Raw genomic sequence first — 17,427 nt, 5'->3', positions numbered from 1 at the left:
GTGGATCCAGTGGTGGTGTGAGCATCTCAGCACTGGCAGGGGTCTCCATGTGGCTCCTTTAGCTCCAGGGCTCTAGTGTAGCTCCATGTGTCTTCTCAACAGGAAAGTCTTGCAGGGGGTGAGTGTGTGTCCCGCCTCCAGTGAGCTATTTATCTCTTTAGTGCCTCCAAATGAGGTCATCAAGCTGTGACACGATTGACAGGATAAATTCCACCCCTTCACTCTTAAGTCTCAAATTGACAACAGATTATATAACTACCACAGTAAGTCCATCATTTTCAATTCCATTATTTTTTCCATTCCAGCTTCCCACGAATTGTTTGAACTCCCCCTTGTAGAGTGTCTGCACTAGTGAGTGTGGGCTCTACCTCCAAGTTAGGAGAGGTTGGGGGTATAAAAGTCCAGTTCCAGACCAAGGCATACCTGGAGAAGGGCCAAGGAGAGCTCCTTTGAGAGTGGCACATCCCTCAGACAGACATGACAGGCTGTGCTTATGGCTGACCCTTCTTCCTCTGGGGAGGGTTAGGTACCATGCCCTCCTTATGTAGGGGAACTAAGTCACACAAATGAAGGATGTGTGTGTGCGCGTGTGTGTGTGAAGGGTGAGGTGAGGAAGGCTTGAATGGTCTCATTTAGGACCTGATGGTACTTGTAGTGATCTTGGCAGCTGGGCCAAGTGAGTCACCTACCCAACCCCTGTGTGGGCAGTCTACATCACCTGGGATATACTTTCAGCCCCCAGAGTCTTCTCGAGGTGCTTCACCTTGCAGATGGGTATGGGAAGGGAAAGTGTGTTCATCTCAACCACAGTTGTGCAACCCCCTTTTCCAAGCAATGTAGAAGGCTCCACAGATACCCTGGGGAAGACAGACAGGCAAAAGGTGAATGGTGTGCCACCCAGTTGTATGTAGGTCTTTCCATAATAGTGACCAGCGGCCATTCTGGAGGTTGGCAGGATGCGTTGGAGGAGGGGTAAGCTGTGATCAGAAGTAGGCTGATGCTGTCGTCCTCCCCATGCATGCAGTGTAGTTACCCGGCACGTCCTTTCCCTAGCCCAACCCACTCTGTTTCTCACATCTGGTGCTCCCCGTCCTAGGACAGAGGAGGCAGACATGGAATATTGGCTATAGCACGAGAGGTTTCTACATCTAGGGAAAGGGCACATCCCCATCCTACCGAACGCCAGTGGCAGCTGCATGGTCAAAGAGGAGAGAGGGCTGAGGATGCTTGTTCTGCAGGTTCTCCTTGCCGACAGGGAAATCCACTTGGTAACGCTGAGAGTTGCTGCCTGTCAGCACATTCACACCTCTCTGCTCCAACCCACTTCCGGAGCTTCTAAGACACAGGCACCAAGCAAAATCCTCACTTGGGAGCAGGTGCTTGGGAAAGGACTCGGGAAGGTTCTGAGCGGAGGGAACTGGTGAGGACACGAAGAGAACAAGAAAGAAGGGGAAAGGGCACTTCAGCAAAGAGTGGGGCCAGTGCCTGTGGAGATGAGTTTAGGGTGTGTGACTCATGGAGGACTGGAGGTCAGGGCCAAAGGGGAGAAGCTCATCTTCCTTGAGATTTCTTCAGAGAAGCAGGGGAAATCCAGACCTTTTGTTCCGATGAGTCGTGCCAGCCCAGCTGTTCTGCAGGGTGGCTGTTCACTCTCATTTAGGCTTCGGGCAATGGAGTCATCTTGAATGGAGTCATCAAGAGTCATCAAGAGTTACTCCTTGAAGTAACTCAGGACCTGAGGAAACCAGCGAGGGACTTGAGCCAACACACCCAGCACCCAGTCCGAAGTTGGCACCACTGACCTACCTCTCCTCCAGAATGTACAGTGCCTCATGCAGCTCACGGGACACCTTCGGCCTGATCTCCAGGGCATGATGTGATTTTCCCTCAGTCATAATAGGAGACATGTCCACATGTACATGGGTACACGTACATGCAGGTGTACACATATGATATTTTGTGCACATGGTCTTGCACATTTGCCAATTGGGTGCATATGTTCCTGCAAGCCTACCCTCCCGCCCCCACCTCGTGGCCCTCTACTGATCTTCAAGTTCTCTCTACATGTTCATGTCTTCTCTTCCCTAAGGTAAAGGAAGAGGCAGGCCCCCTTTAAAGAAGGTCTTCAAGCTCCTGTAACTTGTGACTTCAATTACATAGGACTCTCATATTTCTTTGCCTTGAGTTCTTTCTTCACCTGCAAGCAAGCTTTCCTTACTGTGACGGTTAGAGTCCATGTCAACTAGACACTCCTGAGTGAAGGTAGGGGTGGACCCCAACATATCAATCAGGTCTAAGCCTGATGACACCTCCGTGGGGGTGTGGCCTTTTGTTTAAGAGACAGATCCTAAGCAGAACCCAGTTCTCGTTGGCCCTTTGCCTGCAACCTAGTACACCAACTCTACAAACTACTGTGAACCCCATTTCACAGATGGGCGAACTAAATCTCAATGGGATGAAGGTGGTGGAACAGAGATTCAAAGCAGTCGTGTCTGACTCTATTTCCTATAAGGCTCCTCCTGGGATAAGATTGGTGGCATCCTGGGGTAACATGTCTCCAGCAATTGGCAAGAGGGTCCCAGGACTACAGCCCAACGTAACTTTGCCATCGACTTTCCTCTATGTGCGACCACCACTCCTGTGTCAGCTTGTTGCACTGTGGTGGTTTGTGAATTGCTGTGATGCTGGAAGATATGCCATCAGCATTTCAAATATCATCAGGGTCTCATGCTGTGAGTCATTGCTGGTGTCAGTCAGACAGGTCTTAGCTGAAAGCAGAGGATACCAGAAAGATATTTACTTGAGCTTTGTTGACTATGCAAAGACATTCAACTCTGTGGATCTTAACAACTACAGATCACATTGAGAAGAATGAGAATTCCAGAACACTTAACCGTGCTCTTGTACAACCTTTACATGGACAAAGAAGCAGCCCTTTGAGCAGAGCAATGGAATCCTGTGTGGTGTAAAGTCAGGAAAGAGGAGCATTAGGGTTGTGTCTTTTCACCATACTTATTCAGTCTGTATGCTGAGCAATCATCCAGGAAATGACTGTATGAAGTAAAACACAGCATTAGGTTCAGGGAAAGGCTTATAAATAACCTATGATATGGAGAAGAAACTTCAGCAACCTAGCTTGCTGAAATAAGGAGGACTTGAAGCACTTTCTGATGAAGATCTCTCACTGCAGCTTTTAGTTTGCATTGCAACTCAATATAAAGAAAGCCAATATCCTCACAACTAGACCAATAGGTTGTATCATGATAAATGGGGAAAAGATTGAAGTTTGTGCATGCATATTAGAGGATGGAAAATACATGACTTGGGTCAATTTTTTCTTAGTCTTTATGGTAACTTTTTCATCATTTTATTGGGAGCTCTTACAGATATCAAAACATTCCGTAGTTCAATCACATCAAGCAGAGTTGTACAATTGCTACCATAGTCAGTTTCAAACCATGTTCTTTCTTCTTGAACTCCTTGATATTAGCTTCCCTTTATTCCCTCCCCTCAAACCCTTATTTATTGATTTATTTTTGCCACATCTTACACCATACAATATATCCGTTTATGGACAATTCTGTTGTTTGCTCCCCTTGAGTAGGGTTATACAGTCATCGGTGCTATCAGCTTCTCCCTCTTCCTTCCCCCACTTCCCCTTTCCTTAGGGAACCATTATTTTTATTATTGTCCCTAAAGGGTTATCTATCTTGGCCTTCATAAATCAAGTGACCTTAATTATACAAATGAACATACGCAAGTCTAACAGGATTAATGAGGTAAAACAAGTAAAACCATAATAATAAAGGAAGGAAATATTAAACAACGAGAAGATAGCTATGTGCTTCATCGGTGCTATACTGCACCCTGGATTTATCATCCCTTCTGTGTGGCCTTTCTGACGTTAAAGAGGTTTTGTACAACAGATGTGCCCAATGAAAAACATTTGTTTGATTTTTTTTTTTACTGCTGCTCAAAGCATTTGGCTGCCAACAGAAAGGTTGGCAGTTTGAACCTACCAGTTGCTTTCCTGGAGAAAGATGTGGCAATCTGGTTCTTCAGATGTTTATACTCTTGGAAACGTTTAGGGGAAATTATATTCTACACTGTAGGATTATCATGAGTTACAATTGATCTAACTGCAAAGATTTGGGGGCAGTGAGCATTTATGGGAAAGTGCTCCACAGTCTAGAAGCAGAATGTCCTAGTCCAACTCTCTTTGAGGAGAGAACTGGAGTAGGTGGTGTGAATCCTCATTTAACCTAGTAATCGTGGGAGGAAATAGGAGTCTTTGGGGCTTTGGGAGGCTTCAGCAAAAGAATGAAGCATGAGAGTTGGACTTCCAACTTGTCCTCCTCTTTCTGCTTGACCCTAATTCCCTTTTGGGAAACAGGCATGGATTCATTCTTAGCCATTCCTAGTCTAGTGGAAAAGTTTCTTCATGACCACAGGCCTTCAAGTGGGTGGATGGGAGGTGATAAAGTAATGGAAATTGGACTCATTGATGCTTAAAGTTTGACAGCTAAATATCCGTGGATGGATCCTGCTTCTGTTCATGAAAAGGAAGATGGACACATCATTTCTTCACTCTGTCCTCCTTCCCACACCACACTTAGTTCCCTATTACTGACGGGTCCTAGCTAGATCCTTAGAGGAAAACTTCAACAGATTGAGACACTGAGTTCAGCAGAGATAAGCATTTGGGTCTTTAGAGTGGGAGAAAGACCCTGAACAGAGTGAATAACCAGCGAGGGTTGGATATTCCAGAAAAAAGTTACACCAAGAGTTCTGGAGAAGGTATTATAGGTGGGATCAGGAGAACCTTGCAGTGGGGAGAGATGGGGATAGAGAGCCAAGTGTCCTTGACTATTTGTTCTGGAAACCTTGGAGGAACCATGACTTGAAGTGATGCCATTCTGAGATCCGCTCAATTACAGTGATTCCCCTCAAATTGAAGGGAGGTCTCATGATTCTTGGGAGCTGCAGGAACCTAGAAAAGGAAGAGAATTGACCAGAGGTCTGGAACTTGTTGGGAAAGGCTGATCCAATGAGTGTATTAGGATGAGTTTTCTAGAGAGACAAAACCGTTGACACTCACACAGGTATAAGAAAAAACTTTATGTCAAGAAACAAGTTTATATCAAGGAAGCAAGCTAGCCCACTCAAGCTCATGGGTCAGATGCTAGCTGGAGACCCTCAGATTCTCACAGTTACTGGATGATGAAGCAAGAAAGCCATGTGGGACACTGTGGATACTAGGTTTGCAGGTGCCAGGTTGACATTAAAAGGTTCCTGAAATGAGATCCACCATGTCCTGAGACATGACAACTAGAAACAAGAATGGCTTCTTCTCTAAATGGCAGTGTTGTGAGATCTTCCTCACTATTGGTTAGGTTTAAGCTGGAAAGTCTCATTTTCAGAGGGTGTCATCAACTTGGCAGTCAACGGGGTGGTGTTACAGGGGTAATGATTATGATGGGATGGTACAAGGCGTCAATACAGATTTATAGTTGGGATTGGGGAAGACAGAGAAAGTGACTGCATTCTACTACCTGGGAAATGGACTGATTTCTCATTTTTATCTCTACCTACTATGTTTCTTGTCCTTTCTTCCTATTATTTTTAAACCCCAAACAAGGAAGTCATAACTCATGCTGGTGGTTATTAAACCATAGAACTAAAATGTATCTTAAAAACTAACAGTTTTCAATCCTAATCCACAGAGCACTGGCTTTCAATAATCTCAGCCACTGTCATCCATATTTCTAAAGATTATTCTTATTCTCCCATTTTTAAATGTTTCAATTTTATATAGTACTTATTGATATTCTTTTGTGGTATGTGAAAATTTCTCTCTCATAAACTGTGCCCCTCCCTACCACACCTAGAGGTGCAATGCACAAACGGATGTATTTTTCTTACCCCAACTCCTAAACCATTTGCCCAATAGAGTTATATTCAATTTTGTCAAAATAAAAACACAGTGTTATTTTATTACAATTAATTATTATTTACTCTGTATTTTGTTAACATTTCCTTTCTTTTATATATTTTTTCTTTTCATGATATTTAGCATTGCCTCCATTTTTCCATTTTCTTGCTTTTCTATGATCCTACAGTGAATTCTGTTCAGAACATTCAAAAATTGTTTTCACCTGACTGTATGTCCAGTAGCAACAGGATTTTCTCCTGGGTGTTTTATTTTCTTCTAGATCTGCTGTTGCCTAGGGACATCTCTTATGTTTTCCTCTGTGGAATCCCTGTGGCCAGGCTTCCAGGATTTTCTATTTCTCAATTTATATATTTTTGGTAAGTGGAGCACATGCTCCCCAAATTTCCCAAAAATGATGTATGAAAAGTAAATTATTTTTGTCCCAGACTGTGTAAGACTATCTCCATTCTTCTCTTACTTTTGATAGGTTAGCTGGGAATAAAATTCTATGTTGATATTCATTTTTCCTGTGAAATTTAAAGGTGTTTTTTTCCTAATATCTTCTGATTTTAATGAATACGGTCCAATTCTGTTTCCTGTGTCTTTTATTGCTAAAACATTTCATTGTCTTTCTTTATCCTTAGTGTGAGACTTTTCTTCATTAAACAGTTGGGCACTTAGTGGCTCTCTTCAATCTGGAAATGTATAATTTTCAGTTCTGGGAAATTGTTTTAAAGGAATTCTTTTGCCATTTCCCACTTTCCTCATTTTCCCTTCTCCCTTCTGGGAGCTCTCATTAGTAAGTTGTTGTAATTTCTACTTTGTTTTTATAAGTTTTTTACATTTTAGTCTCCCCCCCATCTCTCTTTCTACTTTCTAATAGATTTCCTCAACTTTATTTTCCAATTCTTCAATTTGTTGCTAAAAATTCTTTTGAGAGATGTTCTGTGGAGTGAATGGAGCTGGATTTGAAGCTATCAAATCTGCTGCACCAGTGAGGAAAGCCCTCAGAAAATGGGTTCAGAATTTTGTCCTCTTTCCCTCACAATCATCCAGATGACTGAGAATAGTCTCTTAGAGGGGAAAGAACAAACAAACTAAAGGACCAAAGCGAAAGACAAGGCAAAGCAGAACAACAACAATCACTTTCAATTTAAAATGTTATGAAAGAAAAGAGGTATGGAAGACAAATGAAGAAGATCAAGAACCTGTTCCAGATGAGAGGAGACTAAAGAAACATAACAACTAAATACAGCTGTGACATCTTGGATTGGGTCCAAGGTCACGGAAAACAGAAGTCTTTCTCTTGTTTTAAAGGGCATTAGGGGGGAAATGGAAAAATTGAAAAAGGCCTATAGGTAATAGAATTGAGTCTGTGCTCACTCCCTGACCTGTACTGTTATTTAAAAGAAAGTCCTTCTTTTTAGGACACACACTGAAGTATTTAGGGGTAGTATTTAGGAAGAAGGACTTTGAAATTGGTTTCCAAAAAAAATTGCTCAATGGAAACGTTTGTAAATAATAGCAGACATTTTCTAATATAGTGTCAGGATATGAATGGGAATTACCTGTTTCCTCAAAATGATGATTTGGATGAAGTAAAGTGTTCAGGACCTTCATTTGCTGATGCGACATTATTCAAAATGAAGTGAAAACAACTGGCATTAGCCATTTTGAACTGGACAATGATATATGTTTTACTGTGCCAGAAATGACAAACTGAAGGGGAATGCCATGGTATTCATCATCAAAAAGAATCTCTCAAGATCTCTTCTAAAGTAGAACCCTGTCAGCTATAACATTCAAATACCTATAAAGAAGACCAATTAATGAAACTACTATTCAAATCTATGCACCAGCAACTACAGCCAATGGTGTATCCATTGAAAAACTCTACCAAATTCCCTGAAATTAATCAAACATACAATTAAGATATAGTGATCATGGCTGATTATTGGAATTTGAAAGTTGACAATATAGAGGAAGAATTTTCTGTTGGAAAATATGACCTTGGTGATAGAAATAACACCTGATTTCATGATAGAAATTTGCAAGACTAATGACTTATTCATTAGAAATTAATTTTTCAACAGCCTAATTACTTTTTCAACAGGAGTCTATTCAAAAGGACTTCACCAGATGGGATACACAGGAATAAAATTGACTACATTTGTAAAAAAAAAAAAGAAACTATACAAGTTCAATACTATCAATCAGAACAAGGTTAGTGGTTAACTGTTGAACAGAGAGTTAATTGCCTATATGCAAGTTCAGGTTGAAGGTAAAGAAAATTAAAACAAGTCCACAAGAGTCAAACTGTGACATTGAGTACATCTCCCCTGAATGTGGAGACCATCTTAAGACCACATTTGGCACATAGAAGACTAATGACAAGATGAGTTAAGAGATAGCAACAAAGATAAACAGAAAGAAAGCAAAAGGTCATTAAGAGGATATGAAAGAAAGCAAAGAATAAAGAGAATGTCAGAAAAGGCCCTGAAACTTGCTTTTGAATGCAGATAATAGAATGAATGGAGGAAATTATAAAATGATAGAGCTGAAAAGGAAATTTCATAGGGCACCTCGAGAAGGAAATATAAAGTATTATAACAAGATATACTAGGATTTCAAGTAAGAAAAGCAAAAAGGAAGATTGTGTTAGGCACTTCTTAAGCTGAAAGAACTGAAGAAAAATTCAAGCCTCAAATTACAATATTGATGGATTCTATGGGCAAAGTACAGCTGGATAGCTCCTTGGAAGCAAGGATGGGAATACTTCACTTCACATACTTTGGACATGCTATCAGGAGGTACAGAGTCTCTGGGAAAAGTATATAGGGCTTGTTAAAGCAGATGGTTAGTGATAAAGAGAGAGACCATGACTGAGATGGATTGACACAGTGGCTGCAATAACGGTTTCAAACATAATAGCAATTGTTGAAGATGATGCAAAACCCACAACATTTCACTCTGTTTTAATAGGGTCAGTATATTGAGCTGATGGAATTCAACAACAAATGAGAGGTCCGTCAACCTCGGTCTACCCAAAGTCACCATCAGAGAAGAGTAGCCCAGAGCATCAATCACTCTACAGAATAACCTAAAAGCACAGAGACATAACCCACATTGTTGTGGGATGGAATGCCCTCTTCAAATATCAATAGTGTCACCACTGACATGGTATGTTCTTACACAAGTTCTGAACTCATGTGATAGATGATCTGAGAGGTCCTGGAGGGTGGTTTCAAGGATAGGTTTGGGGACAGGTTGCCACATTCCCATGGCTGCCTAGTTATTATTATAGCAACACAATTCTACCTCCATCCAATGGAGCCCTAGTTTCTAAATGGATGAAATCTTGTGATGCCTCACAGTATGGTTGGTATGGTTGCAATTGAGTCAATTCCAACTCAGAGACCCTATGCACGATAGAATGAAACACTGCCCTGTCCTGTGCCTTCCTCACAGTTGTTCCTAGGCTTAAACCTATTGTTGTAGCCACTGTATTGATTCATCTTATTGAGGGGCTTCCCTCTTTTTGCTTCCCCTCTACTTTACCAAACATGATGCTCTTCTCTGGGTACTGATCTCTACTGACAGCATTGTATATGAGATAAAGTCTCACCATTCCTGCTTCTCAGGAGCATTCTGGCTGTACTCCTTCCAAGATTTGTTAGTTCTTTTGGCAGTCCTTGGTACTTTCAATATTCTTCACCAGTCCCATAATTCAAACGTATCAATTCTTCTTCAGTCTTCCTTATTCCTGGTCCAACCTTCACATGAACATGAGGCAATTGAAAAATCTTGGGTCAAGTGCACCTTAGTCCTCAAGGTAACCTCCCTGGTTTCCAACACTCTAAAAAGGTCTTGTGCACCAGATTTACCAGATGCACAATATTGTGCGGGGCCCCAAATCCTTTTTGAAAAGAATAGTTTAATCCCAGACCAAGCAAAATAAGAAGAGACCAAAGTTGTCCTATATGTCTGCTTTTTGGGTTTTTTTTTGAAGTGGGAAGTGGAATTCCCTACTCTTCCTACAGCAATTCTTGCTCTCCAGCTATTGCGATCCTACCTGCAGGGAATTCTCCTTTAGCACCCCCTGCACTACCAGGGCGTCGCCCTTTATCAGTCTCCAACATGGCCGACTCAGAGGAACACTGATGTCTGAGAGAAGCATCAAGGCACATCAAAGCTGAGCGACTGAGAGGCGGAGTTAAGACTTTCCACTCAATGGCTATGGCTTGTGAGTTATTGATCTTTCTTTGCCTCATCTTCTTGGGTAGTTTACAGGGATGAAGAGATATGTCCATATGGAGAGTTGCCCTATCTTGGCCTTCCCTGTGGGAGGGTGATGGCCCAGTCTACTGGTGATGTCATTGTACATGGAGTGGGGCTTCAGGTCTTTGGGGCCAAACACCCCAGCAGGGTTTTAACTGTGATCCTGGGGAACGCTTAAACCTTGGTGGACGGGGCAGCTTTTCGGAGGTGGTTGGCACCACCTGTCTGAAAAAGTTGACCAGTTGGTCGATAATTTCTATGGAAAAGGGAAAGTTCCTTAAGCTCTATTGATGAATCCATGTACAGATTGTGGCCCATGCCTTCTGCAAAATACCTATACCCAGAGCTCCCAGTGAGATTGAGCACGGTTTTACGGGAATTTGGCATTGTTGAAACATCTAAGCGGCATCCAATTTGGGTTTCTCTAGTTACTTTAAATATATTTTTGTTTCCTAATGGTTCATTTTTATCATCTTTCTAACTAGTATTGATCTGCAATGGATTGGTCAAAACACCGGACTTGTTCCTTTATTACATTTAGTTTGAGAAGCACTAGTCTTGACGCTAAAACCATCCAACCCCAACCTTTGAGTTGGTTCTGACTCATGGCAATCCCTGTGTTACAGGGTAGAATTGCTCGTAGCATTTTCTAATTTGTAATCTCTATAGAATCAGATCACTAGACCTTTAGGTTAGTGGTCCAGGCAGAAACTGTTTGTGCCAGCCAGGGACCTAATGGCACCAAAGTCACCTGAAAACCAACTGTGGATCCAGTTAGGGAGAGAAGAGTCACAGTTTCACTGGCACTAGTTGCACAGGTAGCACCAAGTCAGCAGCATTCCCTTCTTGCCTCAGGCTAGAAATTTCAGACCCCTGGGCCCAGCCCCTGGCCTCACCTGCTTTCCGATGGCCTGGCACACTTTGGAGAAGAGGTGTAAGTGCGTGCATAGCTCAGAGTGAATGGACTGTGCGTAATCGTTATCTGCCTAGGGTCTTTGGTTGCATTTGAAGTTCAATATGAATGGAGTAAACCCTGAGCATGTAAAGTAGAAAGCCTTTCACTCATGTCTCAGTCACTCTTATTTATCTCATTTGATCTCATTTGTTTTATGTGCCTGGTATCCTGCTAATTAATGACTGAAGGATGAGTCTTTGCAGGCACTCTGAATGACAGGTATGGCAGAGTGAATGCCTAGGCTGGGCCAGGCACTGGGGTTTGGCCCTGGGCATGCCGAGATGAGTAAACCCACTCCCCGCCCTGAGTGTCACATAGTCCAACTCACAAGCTGTAACCAAATGATGAATGGGTGATGGAGGAGGAGAGGCATCTCCCAGGAAATAGAACTGGTGAGGATCGTGAAGGTTGAATTAGACTGTCGCTGGGCAGTAAAGGCAAGAAGGCCCTCTAGGTAGGCCATGCAGGGGTCCGCTGGAGTTAGGGAACAGGGACCCGCGGAAGGCTACATTATAATCAGAGATGTCAGGGTGTGACCTGTCCGCTAACAGTGCTGGCCACTGTGGCCTGAGGGCCACCCAGCTGCTATAGAGTTAAAGTGTACTCTGTAGACTTTCTTTCTTTAAAATATATTTACAATTTTTATTTTGTTGTTGCTGCTGAGAATATTCACAACGCAACGTAGACCAGTTCAGCAGCTTCTATAAGTGTAATGTTGTGACTGGTTACATTCTTCCCGTTGTGCAGCCGTGTTCGTCGTCCTGTTCTAAGTGATCCATGAACAGAAACGCACGCTCCCTGCGCTTCCTATCTGATCTTTCCAGGTGCTGCTGTCGACTTGAGGCTCCAGTTCTTAAACACAGCTGGCACTTTTAAACTAGTTAAGCTGAGCTATTGTTCGGTTTTAAGAAAACTCCAGGGGGAATTTCTGACTTATGGTTTGAGATGATTTCAGGGTTGTAGTGTCAAGGGTTCATCCAGTCTCCGTGGTCGCAGACAGTGTGGAATCCACGAGAACTGGAAATTCTGTTCCGGGTCTGCGCCACTCTGCTCAGACCTTCTGATCACAGTGTTCAGTAATGGTAGCCAGACGCCCTTCAGTGCTGGTCTTGTGACAAGAGGCAACTGTTCCTGGAGGCAATTAGCCACACACTCCAGTTCCATTTACTCTTGACTCTTTGTCTTCCGTTGATTTCGGCAACTAGGAGTCAGTTGCTGTGCCTTGGGTGGTTTCTTGTAAGCTTTTGAGAGCCCAGGCATGGTGCAACAAAATGGGAGGGACAAGCAAAGCACTAATCATGTTAGTAGGTCAACTAACTGGGATGTCCCACAAAACCATGACCCTAAACCTCCAAACCAAGAAAGCAAATCCCATGAAGTCTTTGGTTGTCTGAGTGCATGACCAGCCTCAGCAGCTCCTTTTTGTGGTCATGAAAAATGAACCCTAAGACTTTTGGTGGCTGTGGTCTTTGGAGAAGACATCCCCACGCCTTTCTTCCAAAGACTTCAACTTTTAACCTTTTCAGTTAACAACTTAGAGCATTCACCCACAGAGCAGTTGTCGCCAAAGCACATGCGTGCTTATTAGAGAAGATGTTTCTAATCCCAGGTCTCTTTTGGATCACTCTGGAGGTGGAGAACCATTGCCATAAGTTCATTCCTATCAGGAACTTCACCCTGACTGGCCAGGGACTGAGAGTGGGTGCAGATAGGAGCTATGGACCTAAGTAAGAGATGTAGGTGATTCCACACAGTATCATCGTGTCCTCCCTACATGACACAATGACGTGTGTGTCCACGTCACAGGCGAGCAAGGTCCCGGCCTTAGCTGAAAGGGCTGAGTACACTGGAACTCTAGAAGACCCTGAGTGAGAAGCCAAAATCCTCTCAGTGACTAGGACACCCAAACTGGCCTGATTACCAACACTTGTCATCTCCAGACTCCTTCTTGGGACATTTGAATCTAGAGCTACCTGGTAGACATGGGCAGCCACTAGCTACATGACGCGATTTACATGGAACATTGTGGTTCTAGCAGAGCATTAAAAGCTCTCTTTTTACAAATGTTTGCAGAAGCATTTCACTGGGGCTCCTCTGTGTGCTGGAAAATAAGGGAGAAGAATCAAGTCTGAAGGATAAAGCTTCAAGTTCATGCCGGATACCTGGGAAGTCTGTTTGTCTGGTGAGGAAAAGAACTTAACCTGATTAGTCAGCATGGTCTGGCTTATTAAAAGATGCTATTTTCGGCCAGTAAGTCATTTTACAAACATTGCGGGGCACCTGTTATGTCTCAACCCTGTGTCTAGACACTACAGATACAGTGACAAGACCGATGTGGTTCTTCACCCGGTGGAACTTACATTCTTGAGTGGAGCGTGACCAGCATGGCTGCACATGTCTCAGCCAGAGCTTATTCCACGCAGGGTCCTCTGGTTGCCAACAAGAAGATACCATGCCGTTCCAAAGCTCCCAAATTGGGGTTCACCACTCTACCCCCAAAGCCCTACATTTTCTCAGGAGGGGCTCCCAGTGCAAGCTGGAACCATCTGGACACATTTAGAGCCATGGAGGTGAGAGAGGAGCCTTTGAGACAGCTTGGGAGGCCCGCAGAGGGGACTCGGGGGGTGCAGCAGTAAACAAATGTGGAGTGGCTGGTGACGCAGCTGGGCTGCAGAGGCTAATGCACTGAGGTTCAAAGCTTTGAAGACAGACTGCGAGGCAATCATAACAAACGACTTTGATTTAATTATGTACCACAGACTCTAACTGACTGTCGAAGGGGATTTCAGAGATCCAAGTCTGGTAAGAATTTGCCATAGGTGATTTTTCAGGTTATTTTCAGACTGACAACTTTATGAAACTCAGGAAATAAACAAAGCCTTTGAAATCAAGAGGGTGTGTGAGCATGTGTGCGTGTGTGTGTGTCAGACGACAACTTAATTTTCCAATTTCAAAGTAGCATAGTTTGTGCCTGATCATAAAGTGTGTCCCAAATCATAGCTAAAAGCCCCTTTGAGTACGACACATCTGTTCTCTGGAAAAGGTAGATAAGAAGCATGTGGCAAAGTGCTTTATGAAGAACATAGGCCTTGGAAGAGGAAGACGAGGATGACTTTTTAGTTTATATTTTAGGCGACTGTTCAGAGGGAAGCATGGTGAAAAATGCAATTATTTGTGTTGACAACGGGCCTACTGTGATCCAACTGTACAATACGAATTAACCTCTTTTAATACCATTTTGTTTTGGTTGCTGTTGACCAGACACTGCACCGCAAAACACACATCGGCTGAAAACATTTCTACATGAGCAATCCAGCGACGTTGATGCTGTTCTTCTGGTCGTGTCAGTGTCCTCACCTCCTTTTCTGAGCTGTTCCTCCACAGTCACGCAACCTCGCTGACCCTTGGCTTCCTATCTAATCTTTGGAGCCGCTGTTGGCCGCTTCAGGGAACCAAGATAGTTCTTACAAGAGCACAATGGTCCAGGCTGACATTCTTACTCATTAAGCTAAACGATTGTCCATTCTTCAGAACCATTCAGAGCATATTCTGGTTTGGGATTTAAAGATTATCTCTGGAAAATACTCTCGGGGGTACAAATTAATCCTAATAAGCATTTCTTGGGGACTTTTGATGTGCCAAGAGCCAAACTGGCCACAAGGGACGTGAGAGAAACTGACCTAGTCTCCGCGTATCCCAGGTGTCCCAGAAGAGGCGGGCCCTGGCCCGGCTGAGTGAATAGGAAAGATACTTAGCTCAGTGGTTCTCAACCTTCCTCATGCCGCGACCCTTTAATACAGTTCCTCGTGTTGTAGTGACCCCCCCCCCCAACCAGAAAATTATGTTTGTTGCTACTACATCACTGAAATTTTGCTACTGTTATGAATCGGGCAACCCCTGTGAAAGGATCATTCAACCCCAAAAGGGGTCGGGACCCACAGGTTGAGAACTGCTGATTTAGCTCCATGGAAGGTTGCTGAAAGGAGGGGGGCATGGATCAGTTGTCAGTAGGAAAGGATTTCTCCAAACTCTGCTAGTTTCTTCTGGCCCCTGGGCTTCAAACTGCCCATTGGACATGGGCATTGCTATTGATGGTCAATGGTCATTAGGAGACTCACTGAACTATGTGTATTTTTGCAATTTTAAGAATGGAGTTTGGGCAGGTAGAGATTTCCAACAAAACACTATCACTTCACTTGGATTTGAGAAGTCTTACTTAGGGCAAAATCCTCATCCCTCAAGTAGGTGCCACAGGCCTGGACTTGGGAAGTGAGTATGTCGCGGTGACTTGTGTCAGAGACCTGCTTTTGCTTCTTGGCTCCACTCCACTGGAGAGCTCAGGCAAGCTCCTGAGTCTCTCTGAGCTTCCATTCAGTGCTCAGAATACTTCAATTCTGCAATCAATGTGGTAAGATACATATGTGAATTTCTTAGTAGACACGCGGGTTCATATGAAGTACTTGATAAATGTTGGCAAGAATCAACTCGACTTCTGGTCACCATCGGATCCCATCCTAACTGGTTTCATCTGTCCTGTTGTCCCTCACAATCTGCTACCAACAGTAGGGGCAGCAAGAAGTTTTGGGCTGGGGATATTTGGGACAAAGGGTTTTTCATGGAATTGGTTGGTTTAGACCTTCAAGTCCAAGGACTACTTAGTATGAGAAAAGTTCAGGTCTATCTTGTTAAAAGTACCCTCTCTAGGTATCCCTCATCGACTTCCTGAAGCTGGATCCATGTCTCCATTCTCCACTCCCAAGTGGCCTGAACCCTTGTCCTCCTGTGTTGAAGTCACCAGGCAGCTTCTACTTACTTGACCAAGTGGTTCCTTACGGACTAGGATCCTCTCTTATCAATTCAACAGTGAGTCCAGTGACAGGGATGTTGGTGGCCAACAGCCTTTTATGACTGGATGGAAAGACAGATGATGTTCATATCTGACCAGAGCTCCTAAATCAGGTACCGTTAACTGGATTATCTTTTAGTTAACTCAAATGCCCACAGGCAAATGAAGAACATTTATTTAGTATCTCACAGGCTATTAATTTATAAGAGCCAGAACTACTTTCATAAGCTGGGAACTCAGAGAATGGAGCACTGTGTCTTAGTTTAACTCTCTCCAGCTTGTTAGTGTGGCTCGTCTGGATTGGGTGACCACAAAAATGTGCTGTTCTTTAAACTTGTGGAGAAGATCTACTCTATCTGTCTTCCCTCAGCTACTAGCTCTGAAGTGCTGGGAGGTGGGGTGAGGGCAAGGGGAGAAGACCTGTGAGAAAAAGCTATCTCAGGTTCTGTATTGAACCTAGGAGCAGAAAGAACTTTCAGGATCCATTGGTGATTTTCCAGAGGAAGACATACCTTCCTGACCACATGTTTATGTAAGACCATGTCAACACTTGCTGCTTCTGCCACTTCAGTATGAACTCATCAATGACTGCTCACTCACTGATTCACTCTGCATAGGAATTAGTTGCCATTATTCAGCCACTCATTCATTTAACAAATATAGGAAAATTTCTGTATGTAGTTGAAAGGTACCAAAGTTATCACAGTGGGAGATTTAGAAGTGTATCCTACTTTCAAGCTATCCTCAGGGAGCTCAGGGTACACCCGTGGGGCTGTTAAAAACCACAGATGTCCCGGAGTGGCAGTCAGAGTAACTTGGTTACAAATAAGAAATTTACTTTGGCTCACATAAGTAAATAAGTATTATGTTGGGAAGACGCAGAGTACTCCGAGAATTGGAGGAAAGCAGAAGAGGTACGATTTGGGAAGGATGCTACACGGTATCTTAGAGTCTCACCAGAGGAATCTACTCCATCTTATTTTAATTTTAGTCCATCTCCATCCAGTACTATGACCCCGGACGGATGCATTTGGTTGACTTTGTTAGGTCTCATGCCCATCTCTTGGTCAGGCGAGTGTGGGGCACCTGGACTAATGGCCCCATGAAGTAGCAGTGGAGTCTGAGGCCTTGTTCTCCATTGAAAAATGGAATGATCTTTCTTGAACCAGCATGTGGTGCTCATGGACTCGGCATCTTTTTGTGGCCCACGGGCAAGTGTATATATTTTTTAATTCCATAAATAGTTCAAAGATGCAGTAAAGCACTGAAAAGGAAGGGCCAATACCATCTGTTCAGACAGGATGCAGGTCAGGGACAATGTTGAGTAAAACATGTCTCTTCAGAAACTGGAAGAGCAGCATGATAAGAGGCATAGCAGATCATTCTGTGAGTCTGCCTTCTTGTCTTCCATCGAAG

The sequence above is a fragment of the Tenrec ecaudatus genome, chromosome 1 (genome assembly GCF_050624435.1).
Source record: "Tenrec ecaudatus isolate mTenEca1 chromosome 1, mTenEca1.hap1, whole genome shotgun sequence".
NCBI lineage: Eukaryota > Metazoa > Chordata > Mammalia > Afrosoricida > Tenrecidae > Tenrec > Tenrec ecaudatus.
Note: the sequence above shows the minus strand (reverse complement) of the source record.